At 36.9% G+C, this 21,887-nt stretch overlaps 1 protein-coding gene and 1 non-coding gene across 2 annotated transcripts in view; one reads left to right on the top strand and one right to left on the bottom strand.

The window, feature by feature from the left end:
- TNFRSF11A (TNF receptor superfamily member 11a) overlaps window positions 1–21,887 on the top strand; it is a 123,687-nt gene that overhangs the window by 20,377 nt on the left and 81,423 nt on the right. The gene's annotated exons all lie outside the window — the stretch shown is intronic.
- LOC141503839 (U6atac minor spliceosomal RNA) lies at window positions 10,339–10,460 on the bottom strand. The gene has a single exon (XR_012473139.1). It is a non-coding gene; the product is annotated as a U6atac minor spliceosomal RNA (small nuclear RNA).

A 21,887-nucleotide genomic window follows, 5' to 3' on the forward strand; every position in this document is an offset into this window, starting at 1 on the left:
TTATTTTAAAAAATAAAAACTCCACTGTAGCACACTCCTGTGTTGCATGCTAGATTGCTTTCTACCTTACTTACCCTTAGTCCTAATTCTGCCCAACAGTCATCATTTTCCATATCCAATTTTTGTTACTTTATTTTTATTGATATAATTTTTGAATAAAAACGTATGATCAGACATGCAACAACTCTCCTCAACTGCGCTCCAGTTAAGTAAAGTTACTTAATAGATGATTGTGATTGATAGTATATGTCATTTTTCCATTCTTTCCCATCTCTATTCCATTACACTGTCTCCCATGCCTGAATTGTACTTCTTTTTTGACATTCAGCTCATAGAATCAAGATGGCTTTTCTTTCAAGATAACAGTTCAAGCATCATCTTCTATATGAAACCTTTCTTGATTCTCTCAATTACAAGTTCCCCCACCTCTCAAAACACCTTGTATTTAGCTACTTTGTATTTATTCTCTTTGTATTTATTTTGAATATAATTAAATAAATTATGAACTCTTTGAGGGAATGACCTTGATGGTTCACTTATCTGAGGCATGAGTATGAGAAAACACTTGCTGGGTTGTTTGCCTCGACAGTTGCTGGGTTGTTTGCCTCGACAGTTCCTTTGTCTTTACAAACATAGCTCTGCTCAGATTCTAAGAGAAGCAGTTACTAAAATTAAGTTGACTCAGCATTATTCTGAAACAGCAGTTGCTCATTTTAATGATAAATTATAGCATATTGGAATGATGATAAGATGCAGAGTCAGTGCTTCATTGATTTGCATTTGAAAAATAAAAAACTTGGTAAGTGGAAAAATATGACATTATGATCATTCTGTGTTTATTATAGATAGAAATGAGAATTTGATTATGAATTTTAATCTAGTAAGGGGTCATTCACAGAGAAGATTCAGAAACTGAACTTAAAATGATATGAGAGGGGCAAAAGAGGTGATGCATTGGAAGGAGCACTGGCCCTGGAGTCAGGATGATCTAAGTTCAAATCCAGCCCAGACAATTGAAGCTTACTAGCTGTGTGACTTTGAGCAAGTCACTTTAACCCATTGCTTAGCAAAAACAATAAAAAAAATGACATGAGAGATTGATGTTTGTCTTTTGTTCTTCAAGAGGACCATAATGTGATGCAGGACATGCAGGTGAATTGGATACAAGTGAGGAGAGCTGTACAAAGTCACATGCCTTTCTTTCTCCTCCACAGTCAGCTGGAGAGAAAAGAAATTTCAGACTGTTTTTAAAAAGAGACCTTTACTAGCTCTTTGTACTATCACTTGTTGCTGGGCATATCAGTTAGTCAGTGAGAATCTAGGATGAGCTCTACTGCAACCTACTACTGAGAGGAAGAAGAGTGAATATTTTATGAAAAGAAAAATGGAGAGAAAACAGAAGATAGTTCTCTGCATTTTCATCTATTATTGCTGAGAAATGAAGAAAGAGAAGAAATCCTGCAAGGGAGTTGAATTAGTAAGATATTTGTCAACTTTAGGATAAAGGTTTTTTTCCCTTAAAAAAAGTGTATTGCTATTTCATCTGAAGACATCAGCTAACTGCAGATGAAAATGATAGCTTAAGCACTTGTAACTAAGGAGAAAGCTAAGTTGAATAGAGTATAGAAGCAAAGAGTCAAAGAAATCACTTTAGTTCATCCACCAGTTTGATTGAGACTTTGTGCCCAGAACTCAGCATGGATCTACTCAGCTGAGAATCCGAAGCATCTATTAAAGACAGACTCCACATTCATCAAGGAACTTTTGTGAAAAGTTACTGAGAAGAATGAGAACACTGATGTTTATAGTTAGAGTTGGACATTCCCTAAGCAAGTAGATTTCCTCATTCTTGTCTTTCCCCAACCAGATTTAAGTGTGTGCCCGCTCCTTTCCAGAGAGACTAGTACTTGGTGGAAAAGGATGATCCAGGTGTCTATGAACTTTGATGCATCTATTATTTCTGCATCTACCTTATATGAATATTTGTTATATTAATTATTCTTCTTTTCACCTGATTAAGTAAATGATTATGTATGTGATCCAATGTGCTATATAAGGATGGATTTGTGAAAAGAACACCAGTGGGGGTTACTGTGTATAGTGATGAGTAAGGGGAGTATATTTTCCCACAACAAGGTTACTCTTATGACTTTGGGAGAATTTGTATATAACCTCATGATGGTGACTTGTCTTTAGGAATTAAGACCTATTAAAGTATAATACTCAGGATTAGAAGATAGATGAGTTTCATGGTTGATTCAATCTAAGAGAGAAAGATGAGTTTCTGGATACATGGGTGAAATTCAAGAGAGCAGCCACGGGAGAAATGATGTTAAGAGAGTGATTGTGAGATTTACACTAACAGAACTTGCTGGTGTTTCCCTTTAATAGGTTCTCATTGATTTTTCCCCCATTAGAATTTACACTCTCTGCAAGTAGAAGTCTTTCATTCAATGCATTTATATCCCCAATAACAGTCATGCTATTAAAAATATTTTTTGCTAAAATTAACCTGTCTTAGGCTATAAACCTATTAGTAGGCATGGGTCAAAAGATACAAACAGTTCAATATTTTTTTTTACATAATTCCAAATTGTTTTTCAGAATGGTTGGACCAATTGACAGGTCTATCAGCTGAGATTACAATTTCCTCATTTCCCCACATATTTTGTTATTTGTTGAGAGTGTGAAAGGATGCTTAAATTATTTTATTTTCCTTTCTGTAATACTGATTTGGGGGGGGGGGGCGGAGGCAAGATGGCGACAAGAGAGCAGCCTCTCTTAGAAGCTCTCTCATAAAACTCATAAGCTAAGGACTCTAACTAAACTTTTGAGAGACAGAACCCACAGAGGGACCCAGTGAGGCAGTTCTCCTACTCAAGATAACCTGGAAAAGAGCAGAAAGGCTCTGCTCCCCGGGATTGGAGAGGCGGCCCGCCAGAGCAAAAGAACTTCAGCCTCCTGGAGGCAGCCCCAGGACGCTGGGAGCCTCAGCTCACAGCAGCAGGGGAATCTCCTGAGCTACGCCCTGGGGAGCACCGGGCACAAATTGTGGGAGCAGTGGGGGACCTTTGCTAGAGTGAGCACGTGAGAGCCAGCCCTCAGGGGACACAGCCAGCCAAGTGGTCTTTCTGCAGCCCAGATCCAAGGACAGAAGCAGGCGGAGCTGGTAAGCAGGAGCCCCCAGGGCATGAGCCCATTGAGCTGAGGGAGGGGAGTGAAGAGAGACTGCAGAGCTCTGTCCTCTGCCCCTGGAACAGGACTCTGGGGCTCTAAACACATTCAGATCCTGATCCCAGTCTAGGCCCCCCCATAGAACAGCAGGGCCCCCCCCACCTCAGCCCTGTGGCAGAGGGGTGCGTATATAGTCATTCACAGACCAGGAGGGAGGACAGAGCCTCACACACTGAGATCCTTGTGGGAGCGTCCCAAAAGCTCAGGAAGCACCCCAAAACCAGGCCCAGGCTGGGAAAATGAGCAAGCAGAGAAAAAAGAGGAACACCATTGAGAAATATTTTGCATATGAGCCCAAGAAGGATCAAAACACTCAGTCTGAAGATAAGGAAACACAAGCTCCTGTATCTAAAGACTCCAAGAAAAACAGAAATTGGGCTCAGGCTATGACAGAGCTCAAAAAAAGACTTTGAAAATCAAATGAGGGAGTTAGAAGAAAAACTGGGAAAAGAAAGGAAAGAGATGCAGGAAAAACATGAAAATGAAATCAGCAGCCCAGTCAAGGAAATCCAAAAAAAAATGCTGAAGAAAATAGCATGCTAAAAACCAGCTTAGGTCAAATGGATAAAACAGTTCAAAAAGTTATTGAGGAGAAGAATGCTTTAAAAAGCAAAATTGACCAGATGGAAAAAGAGATAAGAAAACTCTCTGAGGAGAACAAATCCTTCAGACAAAGAATGGAACTCAGGGAGATTGATGAATTTACGAGAAACTAGGATTCATTACTTCAAAACCAAAAAAATGAAAAATTAGAAGAAAATGTGAAACATCTCATTGAAAAAACAACTGATATGGAAAATAGACTTAGGAAAGATAATTTGAAAATTATTGGAATACCTGAAAGTCATGATCAGGAAAAGAGCCTTGACATCATTTTCAAAGAATTACTACAGGAAAATTGCCCTGATATCCTAGAAGCAGAGGGCAAAATAGAAATGGAGAGAATCCACCGATCCCCCTGAGAAAGAGATCCCCAAAAACCAACCCCCAGGAATATTATAGCCAAGTTCCAGAACTCATAAGTCAAAGAGAAAATGTTACAAGCAGCCAGAAGGACACAATTCCAATGCCGTGGAGCTGCAGTCAGGATCACACAGGACTTAGCGGCAGCTACATTGGAAGCTTGTAGGGCTTGGAATGCAATATACTGGAAGGCAAAAGAGTTTAGAATGCAGCCAAGAATGAACTACCCAGCAAGGCTGAATGTCCTCTTCCAGGGAAAAAGATGGACTTTCAATGAACCAGGGGAATTTCAAATGTTCCTGTTTGAATGGCCAGAGCTGAACAGAAGGTTTGATCTTCAGATACAGGACTCAGGTGAAGCATGGAGGTTGGAGGAGAGGGGGGGAAAATATGAGGGACTTAATGATGATGAACTGCATGTATTCCTGTATAGAAAAATGACACTGATAATACTCATATGAACCTTCTCAGTTAATAGAGCAGGTAGAGGGAGCTTTTATAGTTGAATCACAGGAGAAAGCTGAATTTGAAGATAAATGTAAAAATGGAGTCAATAGAAAAAAAAGGGAAATGTGATGGAAGAAAGAAAAAGGAGAGGGGGAATAGGCCAAGATATCTCATATAAGTTTTTTCTTTATTACAATGAGCTATTGCAATGATATGGAAGGGGGGAAGGCAAGGGGGAATGAGGGAATCTTCGCTCTCATCAGAGGTGGCTAGGAGAGGAAACAGCATATATACTCAATGGGGTAGGCATCTGGAGTAAGAAGGAGAGGGGGACAGGGGGAAGGGAGGGTGATGTGAGTGATGGAGGAGAGGATGGACCATGGTGGGAGAGTGGTCAGATATAACACATTTTCCTTTTTACTTCTAGCAAGGGGCTGGGATTGGAAGGCCTGCCCAGGACCATAGGGCCAAGGTGGATGCTGGGCCTAAGGGGTGGTATAGGGACTCAGGGCCTCTTGGCCCCAGAGCTGGGGATCTGTCTGCTGTGCCACTCAGATACCCTACAGCAGAGTCAGAGTAAAAGGAGAGAGAAAATATAGTACATGGTAGTGGAGAAATACGAAAGGAGGGAGTTGCAATCAGCAATGGCAACAGTGGAAAAATATGGAAGTAACTTTTGCGATGGACTTATCATAAAGAATGTGATCCACCCGTCACAGAGCTGTTGGTATTGGAACAAAGACTGAAGCACATTTTTTATTATTATTATTTGGGGGGGGTGTGGAGCAAATGGGGCTGGGTGGCCTGCCTGGAGCCACATAGCAGTGTGACCTTTGGGTGTCTGAGGCCAGAATTGGACCTGGGTGCTCTTGGCTCAAGGGCCAATGCTCTGTCCGCCATCCAGCCACCCCTACTATTTTATTTTATTTTGGGTCTTTTTTTTTTTTTGTTTTTTTGCAGGGCAGTGGGGTTGGGGTGGCTTGCATGACACATGGCTGAGTGATTGTTGGGTGTATGGGGCCAGATATGGGCTCGGGTGCTCCTGGCTCCAGGGCTAGAGCTCTGTCCATTGCACGCCACCTGGCCATACTTACAATTATTACTATTATTTTTTTTTAATTTTAATTTTTTTCTCTCCCCTTTATTGCTCAAGTGAGTCTATATTTTGTGTGTGGGGGGTATTCTGTTTACTCTTAAACAAGAATATTTTATTAATGTATAAAAAATTACTTGTACAAAAAAGAGAATAAATAAATATAAAATAAAAAATACTGATTTTGATTCATTTTTCAGATTGCTGTGAATAGCTTGCTTTTCTTGTTTTGAAAACTATCCCAATCCTTAGACCATTTATTTTTGGAGAAATAACTCTTAATCTTATGGAGTTTTAGCAATGCTCTCAATAGTTGGAATGTCAAATTTTTATCAGAGATTTTTAATTCAAAGATTTTTTTTCTATGTTGTACCTTTTTCCTAATTCTATCAGCATTGATTTTCTTTGGCACAATCTTTCCAAATTTACATCACTTCTTCCATCCCGTATTTGGTTATAAATTTTTGTTATCTTTCATTTCCCTCTATTTTTAAAATTGCATGATGTTTGCATTTAGGTAATTTTTTCATTTGGAATTTATTGGGTTATATTCTTTAAGATACTTCTTGTTGTTCAGTCATTTTTAGTTGTGTCTAACTATTTATAATCCCATTTGGAGTCTTGGCAAAGATACTGGTTTACCATTTCTCCAACTCATTTTATAGATGAGGAAACTGATGAAAATAGAGTTAAATGCCCAGGGTCATGTTGAACTCAAATCTTTTTGACTCCAGGCCTGGAGTCCTATCCTACTGTACCACTTACTGTCCTTTAATATGCCTAGCTAAAACTACTTTCTTCCAAGTCATTTTCTTCCCCTCCACCCTCACCCCCAGCATGTTTGCTGAAGTAAGGGACTCTTCTTTAGTTATTTGTCCAGGACTTATAAAACTCTGGATTGCTCTGCACATTTTCTTCTGGGTATTCCTTATCTAATTTCTTCCACTAATTTGCTAATTTTTCAACAAGTAAAATATAGTTCTAGTAGTTATTAATTTTGAAATGTGATTTGAAATATGACAATGCTAAGCCTAGGGTAACTATGTGGCACTGTGTAGGGTCTGGAGTCATGAAAACTTATTTGATGAGTTCAAATCTGGTCTTAGATACTTGCTAGTTATGTGACCCCGGGCAGGTCACTTAACGCTATTTACATCAGTTTTCTCATCTGAAAAATGATCTGGAGAAAGAAATAGCAAACCACTCCAGTATGCCTGCCAAGAAAACCCATAGGGTGGAGAAGAGTCAGATATGACTGAATAACAACAAGAAATGCTAAGAACCCTTTATTACTAATTGTTTCACTATTCTTTTGCCATTCTTGACTTAAAACATCAAAATCACAAAGTTCATATGGAGTAGTAAACTTTGTGATTATTTGCTTAAGTATTCTATAAAGCAGACTTTTTGATTGGAAGAGTGCTAAGACCAAGTTATAAAAACTGAATATTTCCCAAATTATTTAGAACTTCCTTTGTATCTGTGAAGATTGTTTTATAGTTGTTTTCCCATAGATAAGGAAAGAGGCTAATCATTAATATTTAATATTTTTTAAAATGTCAAATGGAATTTCTCTGACTTTCCTTTCCTCCTATCTCTTATTAGTAGCACATACAAATTTTGATGAATTACTTTTTGTTAGTTTTTGGTTTATTTTAGATCTTTCTAATTCTTAAAGATATTCTGTGTTTGTGTGTGTGTGTGTGTGTGTGTTTGTCTTCTTTAGGGTTTATTGAGTTGTCGTATTTCTTACAGTTTTCCTCCTCTTTTGCTTATTTTTATTCTCTGAATTTTTCTAATTATTTCTATAGCAGGTATTTCTAGTACCATGCCTAATAATAATAGAAATGGTTAGCATTTTTGCTTTACTCCTGACCTTTTGGCATGTCCAATGTTTTTCTGCTACAAATATTTGTTGGGTTTTTTTTTTAGGTTTTTTCAAGGCAATGGGGTTAAGTGGCTTGCCCAAGGCCACACAGCTAGGTAATAATTATTAAGTGTCTGAGACTAAATTTGAACTCAGGTACTTCTGACCCCAGGGCTGGTGCCACCTAGCTGCTCCATGCTATAAATATTAACTCTTGATTTCAAATAAATACTTTGATAGTAGTAAGGAAAAAGCTTTTCATTTCTATACTTTTTGCCTTTTAAACATAAATTAGTGCTTTATTTTTATCTCAGGCTTTTTTTGCATTTGTTGATAAAATCGTGATTTTTAATATGAATTTTCTTCTATTTTTGGCTTGTTATCTCATAATTCTCTTTAATATAATTAGTATTATGATTTTTCTTTTTACCGATTATATGTAAGATGCCAATGTCTTTCTTACCTGCATATTTTGTTCATGTTTCCCACAATCATTTTATTCCATTATAGTCATACAAGGTATATTTAATTGATCTGCTTTTCTGCACTTATTGTTGAACATAATGTTGTAGTACATAATCAATTTGTATAAATATGGTAAAACATAAAAATATTCATTAAGACAGTTTTGTCCATCTTAAATTAAATTTAACTAAGAATTATTGAACTTTTACTGAATTCTCAACATTGTTCTAAGAAGTACTCTGGAGTAAAACAAAAAAATAAGACATTGATTTTCTTGGAATATCTAGTTGGGATAGAGAGACAAATACATGAAATTAAGAAATGTAAAACAAAATAATGAAATGCCATATATATATGATAGCAACAACAAGGCTAAATTAACCCTAGGTAATTTGAGAACATTGTACGGAGAATATCAGTCAAAACACAAGGATGGGAAATGACTTTGTTCAGAAATACTGTGAATACTAGCCCAATTTAATTGTCTGATTGATATGTTTTGAGAAGTGAAAGATGCAGTGAAATAAAGTACAGGGTTTTGAATATATATATATATGTATATATATATATACATATATATATAATGAGTTTAGACTTGAATTGTTAGAAAGTGATAGATGTTTATCTATTCTAAATGACTGAGCAGTAACTGACATGGTGAAAATGATATTTTAGCAAGATTAATCTAACCAAAGTTAAAGTCAGGATTACATGAGTCAGGGAAGTAAGTTAGGAGGCTCTTTTTATTTTATTTTTTATCTTAATAGTGTTTTATTTTTTCCAATTATATGTAAAGATAATTTTCAACATTCATTTTTATAAAATTTTGAATTTCAAATCTTTGTCCTTCCCCCTTTTCTCTCTACTCCCCTTCCTCAAGATAGCTAGCAATCTGATATGGTCTATACATGTATAATCAAGTAAAGCACATTTCCATATTAGACCTATTGTGAAAGAAGAATCAGACCAAAAGAAAAAATTTGAGAAAGACAAACCAAATTTTTAAGAAGTGAAAATTGTATGCTTTGTTCTGAATTCAGATTTCATAGTTCTTTTTCTGGAGATGGACAGCATCTTCCATCACAAGAGTTTTAGAACTGTCTTTGATCACTGTATTGCTGAGAAGAGATAATTCTATCATAGATGATTATCACACAATGTTGTTTTTACTGTATACAATGTTCTCTTGGCTCTGCTCACTTCAGTTAGCATTATCAGTTCATATAAATCTTTACAAGTTTTTCTAAATCTGTAGGATGTTCTTTTAATATTTTTTCTTATTGTTTATAAGATACTTTTTAACATTAAAAAAAAATTTTGAGTTCCATAGTCTTTCCCTCACTCCTTTCCACCCTTCCTGAGATGATAAGTAATTTGATATAGTATATTAGTCCTGTTGTAAAAGAAAACAAAGACCAAAAAAACTAAAATAAAAACCCTACAAAGAAAAGAAAGTGAAAGTCATTGTGCTTCAATTGGCAGAGACCAGCAGTTCTTTCTCTGGAGGTGGATAGCATTTTTCATCATGAATCCTTTGGAATTGTCTTGGAACATTGTATTGCTCAGAATAGTTAAGACATTCACAGTTGATCATTTTGCAATATTGCTATTACTATGTACAATGTTCTCCTGTTCAATTCACTTTGCATCAATTCATGCAAATCTTTCCAGGTTTTTCTGAAATCATCCTTCTTGTTCTATCTTATAGTACAACATTATCCCATCATATCCATATTCCACAACATCGTCTATTTCCCTGTTGATAGATATTCCCCCAATTTCCAGTTCTTTGGGGCGGCTAGGTGGTGTAGTAGATAGAGCACCGGCCCTGGAGTCAGGAGTACCTGAGTTCAAATATGGCCTCAGACACAATAATTATCTAGCTGTGTGGCTTTGGGCAAGCCGCTTAACCCCATTGCCTTGCAAAAACCTAAAAAAAAAATTCCAATTCTTTTCCACCACAAAAAGAGCTGCTTTAAATATTTTGGTACAGGTCCTTTTCCTTTTTTTTTTAAATCTCTTTGGCTTACAAAAGTGATATTGCTGACAAAGTATATGCATGGTTTTATAGTCCTTTGGGCATAGTTCCAAATTACTCTCCAGAATGGTTGGATCAGTTCACAACTCACCAACAGTACATTAGTGTCCCCATTTCCCTATATTTTCTCCAACAGTTATTATTTTCTTTTTCTGCCATGTTAGCCAATATGATAGGTATGAAATGGTACCTTAATATGTTTAAATTTGCATTTCTATAATCAATAATGATTTAGAAACATGGTTAGATGCCACAGAGTAGGTGGCAATGCCTTAACCATTTTTGTGTTGTAAAGGCCACTAGGACCATCCTTATCAAGGGTAGTGCTAACCTTTTCTCCTTTCATACAACACATATAGGGCAACTAGGTGATGCAGTGATACAAGCACTAGCCTCAGAGTCAGGAGGACAGGAGTTCTAATCCAGCCTCAGACACTTGCCACTTATTAGCTGTATGACCTTGGAGGAGTCACTTAACCATGATTGCCCTGCATCTAGGGTCATCTCCATCATCCTGCTAGTTTTTAAAAAAATCCTTTGCTTTCAAAGAACTTACTGGGGGGGGGGGGCAGGGAGTGATACAATGTATACAAAAAGAGACAAGTAGGAAGACTTTGAGGAGAGAAAAGAGTGCTAGTAAAGTGGGAAATAGAGCAAGGAAGATACCACAAAAGAGGTATCGAAGGATTTGAATTTGGAAAAAAAAAAAGAGAAACCCGAGAGAGTTGAGAAGGAAATGCATTCCAGATAATGGCTTTGACTTGAACAAATGCAGAATCTGAATCTTTTATTCAGGGAATTGCTAGTAGTCCAATTTGGATGGAACAGAATTCTTAGAAAACAGTTGAAATATGGCTGGAGAAATGGTTGAGAGTCACAAGGTAGACATTTGTGTTTTATCCTAGGTGGATGATACCAAAGGTCTAGGATAAGATAGTTATCTGGTCACACTTGTGCCTTGGTATTTTGGCTATTTTGGCAGCTATGTAAAGGACAGAGAGAGGGAAGTAAGAAGATCAGTCTTGTTATTGTATTACAAGCAAGAGATGATGGAATACCCATACCTGTGTGGCCTTTGTGTGAGTGATGATGAAGGGATAGTTGGATTATAGTATTGAGGAATTTGAACTTATAAAACCCAGCCAGTCATAGAATAAGAAGTATAAGAGAGAAGAAAGAGTAAAGAATAATGGTTACTAAGGCTAATAACCCAGTGATGAAGGGAATGGTAATACCTCCAATAAAAATAAAAAGAAACAGGTTGGTGAGAGTGGAAGTGGACATAATTAGAGATAAGGAATTGTTTTGGATATATTGACATGCCTGTGCTACATCCAGAAGACAGATGATAATTCAGGATGTGAACTGTATAACTCATACTTAATTTCCATGTTGTTTCCCCCATTAGAATGACAATTCCTTTAAGGAAGAGATCAGATTTTTTCCTTACATTCCCAGCAATTAACACAATACTGACACATAGTAAATGCTTGTTGTTTCACTAACACGGAGGAATTGAGATGACAGGGACTTTGATCTTCAGATCCCTGGGAACAATTTGAAATATGATACCCTCACAGAAGTTATATCTCAAGATGGGGGTATATGTTCAGAAAATATTCCATCCTCAGCTTTGTTGCAGGATCAAATGTCCAAGAGTCTGTCCCTTTTTGTCTTTAGTCTGCTGGCCTGAGTTCTCAGTTGAAGAACTGAGACTTTGTGAGTCACATACACATCACTTTTTGATAATATATAGCTTTCTCAAAAATGTGTGCTGCTTTGGAAAGGCACTGCATATCTCAGAGGGATTAAAATCAATGTCATGATATCAATAGTTTGGCTATATCTCAAGGCAGACCATTATCTATTCTTTTAATTATTAACAACATACACCAACTTTTCAGTAAATAAAGAATAAACAGAAAATAGAATTAAAACTTATGATCCTTTATATACTGTGTTTTTTAAGTAGATAATTAATAGGATAAAGAGCAAAACTGCCCTGCTTGTCTGTGCCCCTTCCTGAACTTCCTTCTGAGTATTTACTTTTGAAATGTTTCATTGATAATTTTTCTTCTTCCTCCTTTTTATTTGCATCACCAACATTATTCACCCACTCTACCTCTTCCCTCCAAATAAAAGCCCTCCCTTATAACAATATATAGTCAAGTGTGAAAATCTCATTCTACACTTCCCAATCCATCACATATTTTCTAAGAAATGAGAAGAATGCTTCATTGTTAGTGTTCTGAAGTCATAATTGTTCATTGCCTTGAGTAAATTGCTTAAGACTTTTAAAGTTGTTTTCCTTTATGCTACTATAGTTGTATAAATTGTTCTCCTGATTATACTCATTTCCCTCCCCATTGATTTATAGATGTTTTCTTATTTTTTAAAAAGTTTTGATAGTCTTATAATTTTTTAATAATAGATATTAGTATCTCATAATTCATATAACACTATAAGGTTTATTACCACTGTGAAGTAGATATACAGGTATTTTATGCTCATTTTTCCATTTTGCAGATAAAGAAACCGAGGCTCGGCAAGGTAAAATTACTTGCTCAGTGCCACATAATTAGTATCACTCTAGATTTGAACCTATGTTTTCCAACTCCAAGTCTAATACCATTGTCACTCTCTTTCGGTTAGTTAGTGTAGAGTTAGTCTACAGGGTGTTCCTATCAGTGCAAAACCAGCCTGCCTCTAGATCTCTAGTAACTGCCACCATACTCAGCTTTTCAGACTTGGGCAAGTCATTGGGAAAGAGTGCTGACTAAGAATAGGAAAGAGAAGTATGACTGAAAAGAAAAGATAGACAGGTAGCAAAGCACCAGAAGATTTGAAACTGAGGAGGAGGAAGTTCAAGGACACAAAAAAGGAAAAATTATTCTAATCTTAGAAGAATTAAAGGGTGGGATTTGAAAAAAAATCTATAGGTAGGGAAAATATCTTTTTTATCAAACCCTGAGAACAATAGTAGCATTCATAAAAGTCTATTGAACACGAACAGTAAATGATGCTTGATGATATTGGGCAAAGTTAAAGTCATACTAATTAGTATGTTTGCAAAACAAACCATCCCAGTGATTTCAGATCATCTACACCACAGCTGCAAACTTTCTTCATTGTTTGTGTTACAGAGAAACTTTCCATTAAAGGCTGTAAGTGTAAAGTTATTTCTTCATTTTCCTTTGGGGGATATGTTTTCTTTTTAAAGAGGAGAAATAATAAGTGCATTGTTTGATCTGAAGTAAGAAGGCTAAGCAAAAATCAATAGACCTTTGATATTCTATTGTCAGAAATAAGCTTATCTCAAGGCAATGTTTGGGAGGGGGGATTTTAATGTCCTGGATTCATTTATTTTTGTAAAGTAGATTTTTAAAGGCTTACAAAGTCAAAAATTGTAAGCCATTTAGGAGGGGTTGTTGATTTTTTTGGTTTGTTTGTTTCTTTTTTTTATGTTATCATACTCACCATAAAATTTTAAGATGTATATTGGAGATAGAACATCTGTGTCAAGTTTTTCAGTCAAATGATTGCTACTTTGAAAAATCTTATGGCAAATTTAAAAAATCCCAGCAGGGTAGTGAAAGTATATATTCTAAACATTTATTCAGCCCCAGCAATTCAGAAAATTAATCTTGGTTTCACTCAGCAGCTGATCCCTGTGCCTAGGGATACACACCTCTGCATATGTATTCATGATTTATGTTTTCTGTGGGATTAAATGTTGGTCTTATCCCATTTTTAGATTATAAAGTCATTATGTTCAGGGACCATGTAAAAACCAAACATTGTAAATCCATAGTTCTATCAATTCAATATTTATTAAAGGCTTACTATATGCAGAAGACTGTATTGTCTTAAAAAAGCATCAATGCCATGATTGAATTATATGTTGATGGAAATATGGGATTCTGTAATGTGGAAGGGATATGGTAATGGATTCCAGACATGAAAGGCAGTCAGTGCAAGAGTGTGGAGATGGGCTAGGGATTGTAGTGTGTAAGCAACAGAGATAGGACCATATTGGCTCAACTGAAAGTGCAGGAAGGGGAGCCATGTAACTGTGGTGCTGGAATAACTGAGTCCAAACTGAAAGGTCTTTCAAATAAAACATGATGATGATATTTGTCCTTTGTTCTTGAAAAAAGATCATGACAAACACATGAATTGGATTTGAGTGAGGGAGTGCTGTGCTAAGCCACTAGCTTCATTTTCTGCTCCAGAGTCATCTGGGTCCAGTGGTCAGATATGGATCAGGATGACTGGAGATGGTCCTGGATAAGAGGTAATCAGGATTAAGGGATTTACCAAGGTCACACAGCTAGTATCAAGTGTCTTGAGGCTGGATTCGAACCCCTGTCCAAGGCCAGTGCTCTATCCATTGTGCCATCTAACTGCCCTCTGAGAGTTTATATGTTATACTAGAGGCAATAGGGACTCTCTAGAATTATTGATCTTGAAAATGACATGGTCAGATCTGCACTTTGGTTCTTGTTTGAAAGTTGAATTGGAGCCAGAAGAGAATTAACTAGTTAGGAGGCCATTGCATTAGGTCAGCTGATAGTAGATGAGAGACTGAACTTAAGTGGTGGGTATAGAGAAGGATTAATTTACAAAACACTGAGACAGAAAAGTCCAGATTTGTCTACTGATTGTATATCTGGGGTGGAGAGTGGAAATTGAATATAACATACAGTCTATGAACTTTACTGACTGAAAAATGGTATTCAAAAATGTTTTTTTACATTTTTGACTGGCATTTTTGATTTGAAATTCCAATAAGCATTTAATTAATATGGGATTAGAACTCAGGAGAGAACCTACAATGGATATGGAGATCTGGGATCATCTGTGTAGAGATGAGAATAGTGATCATCTTTTGTATAGTACTTTAAATTTGGCCAGATGATTTACATTTATTTCATTTGAACCTCATCCTGTGAGTTATGTACAACAACTTTTGTTTTCCCCATTTTACAAATAAAAAACTGAGGTTGAGAGGTTAGGTGCCTTGCTCACAATGTTACCCTTGACACTGAATGGCACTTTTAACTGTGAACCAATCACCTAATTTTAATCTAGGCTTTTCTGACTCCAAATCTAGCACCCATAACCCTTGACCTCAAGGCAGTTACCATCCAGTGGGGGAAGACAAATGAATAAATGTTCCTCTTTTGTTTTTGAAGAGGACCAATGACATTATAAGGAGATGTCTTGACTTGCATGTGAATTGAATTTAAGTGAGGCAGTATTACACAAAGTTCATCATCCTTACTCTCTTCCTGAGTCACTGAAGTTCAGTGGCAGGACAAAAGTCAAGATGGCCCAGTAGATGACCTTGGTATCTTGTATGTCTAATCAAACTCTAAATCTTCCACAGTACTTGCTTCAACTGCTTTCATATCCATTGGAACAAATTATTCTCATCTGCCATTCCACTAGGGGAAGTCTTCACATGCTTGAGGTAGTTCACTCATAGAATTGGAACCAAATTTGTCTATCCTTAACCTGATTTGACCTTTCTGCTGAGACGATTTATAAAGGTGAAGTCACAGAGCCTGATAAACTTTTTGGAGCCACAGTTGAGAGTTGAGTGAAGACACCAGGATGGATGAGCGGTCCTGAAAAGGGTTTGACAAACCCTCACTTTAGTGGAGCCATTCCTGCTGAATATCCCATACACATTTATTCAGTGAGCAAATACTAAATAGAAGAGAATATTCAGCTCTTCACTATTCTTTCCTCCTCATATATATAGTTGGTGGTTTAATACTGTTAGTCTTTTCTTCATAATGTATTTAAACCCTAGTGTTCCACATTTCTTCAACGAAATACTCAGATGATCTCTCAATGGAAAGTGGACCTTTGTGATTCTCATACCCCTCCCTGAGCTCTAGTCTGCGTATTGTTGTAACAAGTCCTTGTTCTTCCTTGCTTTCCTGAGAGATTTGTGAAGTTCTATGAACACCACTTCCTTTTTTGAATTCTTTTCAAGTCTCCTGACAGGTGACGCAAGCTCTTCTCTTTGTTAGATCCTCTCATTGCTGGCCCAGCACACTGACATAGGTCATTTGCTATGCATGGAATGCCCTTGCCCCAGTTTGCTCACAATCTTCTACCTCCTTCAAAGACCTCTTAAAAGTCTCACTCCTGTGAAGCCTCTCAAACTGAAGGGATTATGAGGCCCAGTAATCTCTGGGCACAAATTCCATGAGCAATTTCAGTCTTTTTCTGTCTTTCCAATGTTTTTATTCTTGAGGTTTCTGTTACATCCTATCTCACTTTGACCTGTGGACTTTTATATGTTGACCTTTGCTTCATCTGTAATGATATTTACTTATTCCAGTATAATTTTCCCAAGGGCAAGGATTGTGACTATTCAATTTGTTTACTGTAGCATCAAGCATGAAACATATTAGTATTTAGGGTACACTGGGTGGCACAGTAGATAGAGCACCAGTCCTAGAGTCAGGAGGACCTGAGTTTAGATCTGGTCCCAGACACTTAATTATTATTGTCTAAGTTTTTTTAAAAAAAGGATTAGTTTTTAATCAATACTCCTTGATGATGATGATAAAAAAATCTATAAGGAAATTGATTCTTTTATCCAACACTTCAGCCATTTTAGTTGTATCTGACCCCCATATGGGGTTTACTTGGCAAAGATCCTAAAGCGGTTAAGCCATTTCCTTCTCCATATCAATCTCTAGTCAAGACCGAAATTTGCCTCTTGAAACTCTTTTTTATAAGTTAAAGACAAACATTTCAATCGTAAAAAACAAGGGAGTGTCTAGCCCGCACTCACCTGGTACAAAGTAAACCAACTTTAAAAAAATACACATATGAAATTCTCCTTGACACTAGTAAGAGTTGAGTAGCTCTCTAAGGAAATAATTTGAAGCACTACTAGAAATGCTTTCAAGTGGTTATTTCAGTTACTGTACATCAAAGAGTATCAGTGCAGGAAATGCAGGCAAAAATGACTCAAATCCATTAGCAGCAAGTTAGATATAGCTTTGAAAATGTTAGCAATTTTCACAAAAGAATTCTTGACATTTCTTTCATTCTAATCAAATCACTATGGAGAGTTTCCTTACTTTATACTAAAATGGATAATGTATTTCAAAAGTTAAAACTAAATAAATTATTTTTTAAATTAAATCATAGTTGACTTGATTTTGTATATCAATATTGGGAGCAGCATTGGTAAGAGGAACCTTTGTTAGTTTATGTTAAACTAAATTATTATATTATTATATCAAACATTAATACCAGAAGGAACTCCACAGATTATTTAATCTCTTCATTTTGTAACTGAGGAAATCAAGGCCCAGGAATGTTGTGACTTGCCCAGTGTTCATTGTACACATAAACCTATCAATTTTTCAATTGATATTTTATTTTATTTTTCCACCTACATATAATGAAAGTTTTTCAACATTCTTCAATTTGCATATTTATAAATTATGAAATTTTCTTCCACCCTCCCTTCCCATCCCCCACCCCTCAGTGGTGAACAGTCAGGTAAAACTTTTCATGTACATCTGTCCTTAACATGTTTATATATTAGTCATTTTGTGTATGATGAATCAGAATTAAAGGAAAGTAAAATCAAAAGAGAAATTTTTAAAAAGTAAACATAGTATTCATTCAGATTCTGCATTGTTTTTTCCTCCATCTGATGTGGATAGCATTGTCCATAATAGGTCTTCCAATGTTGTCCTAGGTCTCTCAGCTGCTGAGAGGATGCATCCATCATAGTTGATCAACTCACAGTGTTGTTGTTAATGCGTAACACGTTCTCTTTGTACAGCTTCCTTCTCTCAGCATCAGTTCATGTAATTCATTCTATGCTTCTCTAGAGTCATGGTTTCTTATAGAACAATAGTACTCCATAACATTCATATAATATAACTTGTTCAGCCATTCCCTAATTGATGGACATTCCCTAAATTTCCAGTTCTTTGCAATAAATCTATTGATCTATCTATCTACACACACATAGTTAGTAGAAAGACTGAGCCCTATAATCCAAGTGTCTTAACTTCCAAACTATTGCGATCTCTCTACATGTCAGAGAAAATATTTTCATGAGAACTAACAAATCAAGATTTTTGTGTGTGTGTTTTTACAAGGCAGTGGCATTAAGTGACTTGCCCAAGGTCACACAGCTAGGTAATTATTAAATATCTGAGGTCAGATTTGAACTCACATCCTTTTGACTCCAGGGTTGGTGCTCTATCCACTGAGCCATCTAACTGCCCCAAGATTATTTCTTGCATGATCTCAGTGTTAGATGGGCCTTCAGAGGATACCTACTTCATCCTCAACATGAAGGAGAATTTCTTTTACAACATAGTAGATCATTCTAGTTTTTATTTGAAGTTGCCCAGTGAGGGAAAACCACTTCCCAAGGAAGCTTTTACCCTTACAGATAGTTTATATTAAGCTTCAATTTGCCTCCTTGCAATTCCTACCTACTTCTACCCTCTGGAGCCAAGCAGTAGAAATATTTTCACTTTTTCATGCAGCAATCTTCAAATATTTAACAGCAGTCCTTATATGTTATGCATATTTGTAGGAGAAAGTGCCACGGGTTTTTAAGGGCAGGAATATTTTATAGCTATTGTTCTCACCATGCCTTCTTAGTGGAATGCATAATATACAAGGACAGAGTTAGTGTATAGAGATAATAAAGTGTGAGTTTAGCGAAAATAACTCACACATGTGATTCTACAGGCCTTGATGTCCATTCTCAAAAAGTCCTTATACTACCACTTTTTCAATTGTCAAGGTTAGTCCTCCTTTAAATCCACATTTAGCTTTCTTTTCTGTTATCTGGGGTCATGGTCCTTAGATCTGATTTCTTCCTTAGTCATTCTCTGTGACAGACATGGGTCTGACTAGAGACTCAGGTGGTTTTTCCTTGCTGGATGGATCATATCTATGCCTCAACCTCATCTGAACTAGCAAATTTTCCTGAAAATAGATGGATGGGGTACTTCCTACTCTAGCTCTGTTGTTAGACTCCATGGTCTATGGAAGCAGCAAAGGGTGGAGAAATTACCTCCTTAAATCCTCTCCCCAGGGGGGTGGGAGAGGGGTCTTCATAAAACACACCCTAGAGAAAATAGTGGAACTATCTTGTCCAGGCTAAGCATGGGAACCCCTAGGAACTTTGGACTCTCAGTCTTTGTGACCTCTCATATTGAGGTATCATTTGGGAAGAACAATAACAAAAGAACTGATCAGATTCTAGAGATATACTGTAAATTGCATATTTCTAATTTCTCTGTAGTTTTTTTAGAGGAAAAACTCAGGTGGGAGTGATTTCAGTAGCAGAAGATTAACTGTCACTGAGTTGGTCTGTGATAAGTGTTCTATAAGTGTAAGGAAGGGAGGTATCACACTCAGATAGGATCATCTTCTAAGACTTTATAGAAGAGAAGACATTTAGGAAGTGGAATTGGAATGGGGAGAGGTTGTGCTGAGTATAGAGTGATGGAAGAGCAAATCTTCAATGATCATGGGGGTAAATTATGAGTACAAAAGAGAATATACTTTTGGCAGCTAGGTGGCAGCAGTGGATAGAGCACCAGCCCTGGAACCAGGAGGATCTGAGTTCAAATGTGGCCTCAGACACTTAACAATTACCTAGCTATGTGACCTTTGGCAAGTCACTTTTCATTGTCTTGCTAAAAAAAAAAAAAAAAAAAAAAAACCTAAACTAAAAAAAAATCTCTAGAACCCTGGGATTTACATGTTCTGAGGTAGCACATTCTACTTTTGGATCACTCTGATTGCTGGGATGTTTTTACTTAGGTTGAGCCAAATTCTGTGTCCCTGTAATTTCCAACTATTAGCTCCAAATTATGTCCTCTGGAGTCAGGTAAAACAAGCCTAATTCCCTTTTCACATGACAACCCTTTAAATATCTAAAGATTCCCACTAAGTACTATCTTCTCTGCTTCCTTGCTCTGCTTTTCTTATGTCCCGATTCTAAGTTCTCTCATCTTCCTATTCACACTTCCTGTGAACTCACTTAAATTTATCAATTTCCCTTCTGAAATTTAGTGCCCAGAGATGGACAAGATATCCCTTATGCCTTTGGTGAAGTATGAGTTAAGTTATCTAGTAGTGGTAGGAAAAAAGTATGACTAAATCTGAGCTCCTGAAGAGAGAGTAAAATGATGGGAAGGTGCTACGGTGTTGTAAAGAAAAGCAAAGGAAAATCCCTGTTTTCAAGGAGTCACAGCCTATGGAAGGGACACCATGAATATAGCTATATACAAACAGTGCATATTGAGTTAAAGGTTAGCCTCAGACACTTGACACTTTCTTGCTGTGTTGATCTTGGGTAAATTTACTTAATCCTGATCGCCTCACATCTCCAGTTATTTTGATTCATATCTGGCCACTAGACCCAGAGGAGGCAAGTGAGACAGGTGACTTAGCAGAGCAGCCCCTCACTCAAATCCAATTCACTTGCATGTCATAGCATCACCTCCCTGATATCATGGTCTTTTCTGAGAATGAAGGACAACATCAAGCTGGAAATCTCAGAAGGTATCTGATCTTGGGAATGATCCTAGGAAACCCATAAGTGTTTAACTGATACTAGACAGTACCCACTTAGAATAAATGGAGCCAGAGCTGTTTCAACGCATCCTTTAGAAATATTCAACAATTGTAAATTTGAAAACTTGAATGGTGGGGGTTACCCAGGACTGAATGCAAGATGGGAATGGTGAAAGGTGATGAGGACAAGGGATTCTTCTGTGGGAATGGACAATATTGTATAGAGAAGAAAGTAAATAGGATAAGAAAGAAGGAGTTTACATCTCAGCTCTGACTTTTAATAACAGAATGACTCTAGATCTCAGTTTCCTTATCTATAAAATAGGAATGAAAATATCTATCTTAAGGGATTATCATGATGATGGTGGTGGGGAAGCACTTTAAAGCAGTTTATAAATCTGAATAGTTATTATTTTATTTTTTCCTTTGGTCACCCAAATTGCATAGCAGTCAGCATGCCCAAACCTGCCTGGGAGAGCTCCCTGGTTTTCAGGGCAGCCATTCTATCAAATTTCATCATCCACAATACCATGGCAGCTGCTTTTCTCCACACCTGAGCATTATCTTCCTCCCCTGTCTTTCTAGTGACACATGATGCCCCAGGACACCTCCACCCCTGACTAAACCTCAATTGACATTGATGTTTTATCTGAACTTGTTCCTCAGTGATTCTACTCCATTATTTCTTTCTCATCCTGGTGATTCTGAACTCTTGGCTGCTATCCTCCAAACCCCATTCTTGGTTTCTCTTTGATCATTCCCATATTCCCAACCTCAACAACCTCCTACTCTAAAGTTACCAATCCCTTCCACTGTGCTTTCTGGAATGTCTGCTGCATAGGCAAAGCTAGCTTTTGCTTTAAACCTTTTTCTTCTTTTTTCCTTTTATCTTCTTGCACTCTGAGATCTGGTTCCCTTCTGATTATCCTGATTATTCTGGCCAGTCCTTTGTAACACTGGTTACACTTTCACTCATACCCTGACACAGGTCATGATGGAAGAGTTGGGATATCTTTCCATTGCCACTTCCAGGTCTGCAGTAACTTGTGAGTTACCCTGTGCCCATGGATTTCCCTACTTATGTGCCTCATTGCTAGCTTTCTCTGAGTTTCTGCCCATTGGTGGAAAAGGAAGACATAGATTTATGGTAGAATATTATATTATAATTATTTTTGCTTTTGTCTACTTGTTTA

This window comes from Macrotis lagotis, chromosome X (assembly GCF_037893015.1).
Source record: "Macrotis lagotis isolate mMagLag1 chromosome X, bilby.v1.9.chrom.fasta, whole genome shotgun sequence".
In the NCBI taxonomy this organism is placed as follows: Eukaryota; Metazoa; Chordata; class Mammalia; order Peramelemorphia; family Peramelidae; genus Macrotis; species Macrotis lagotis.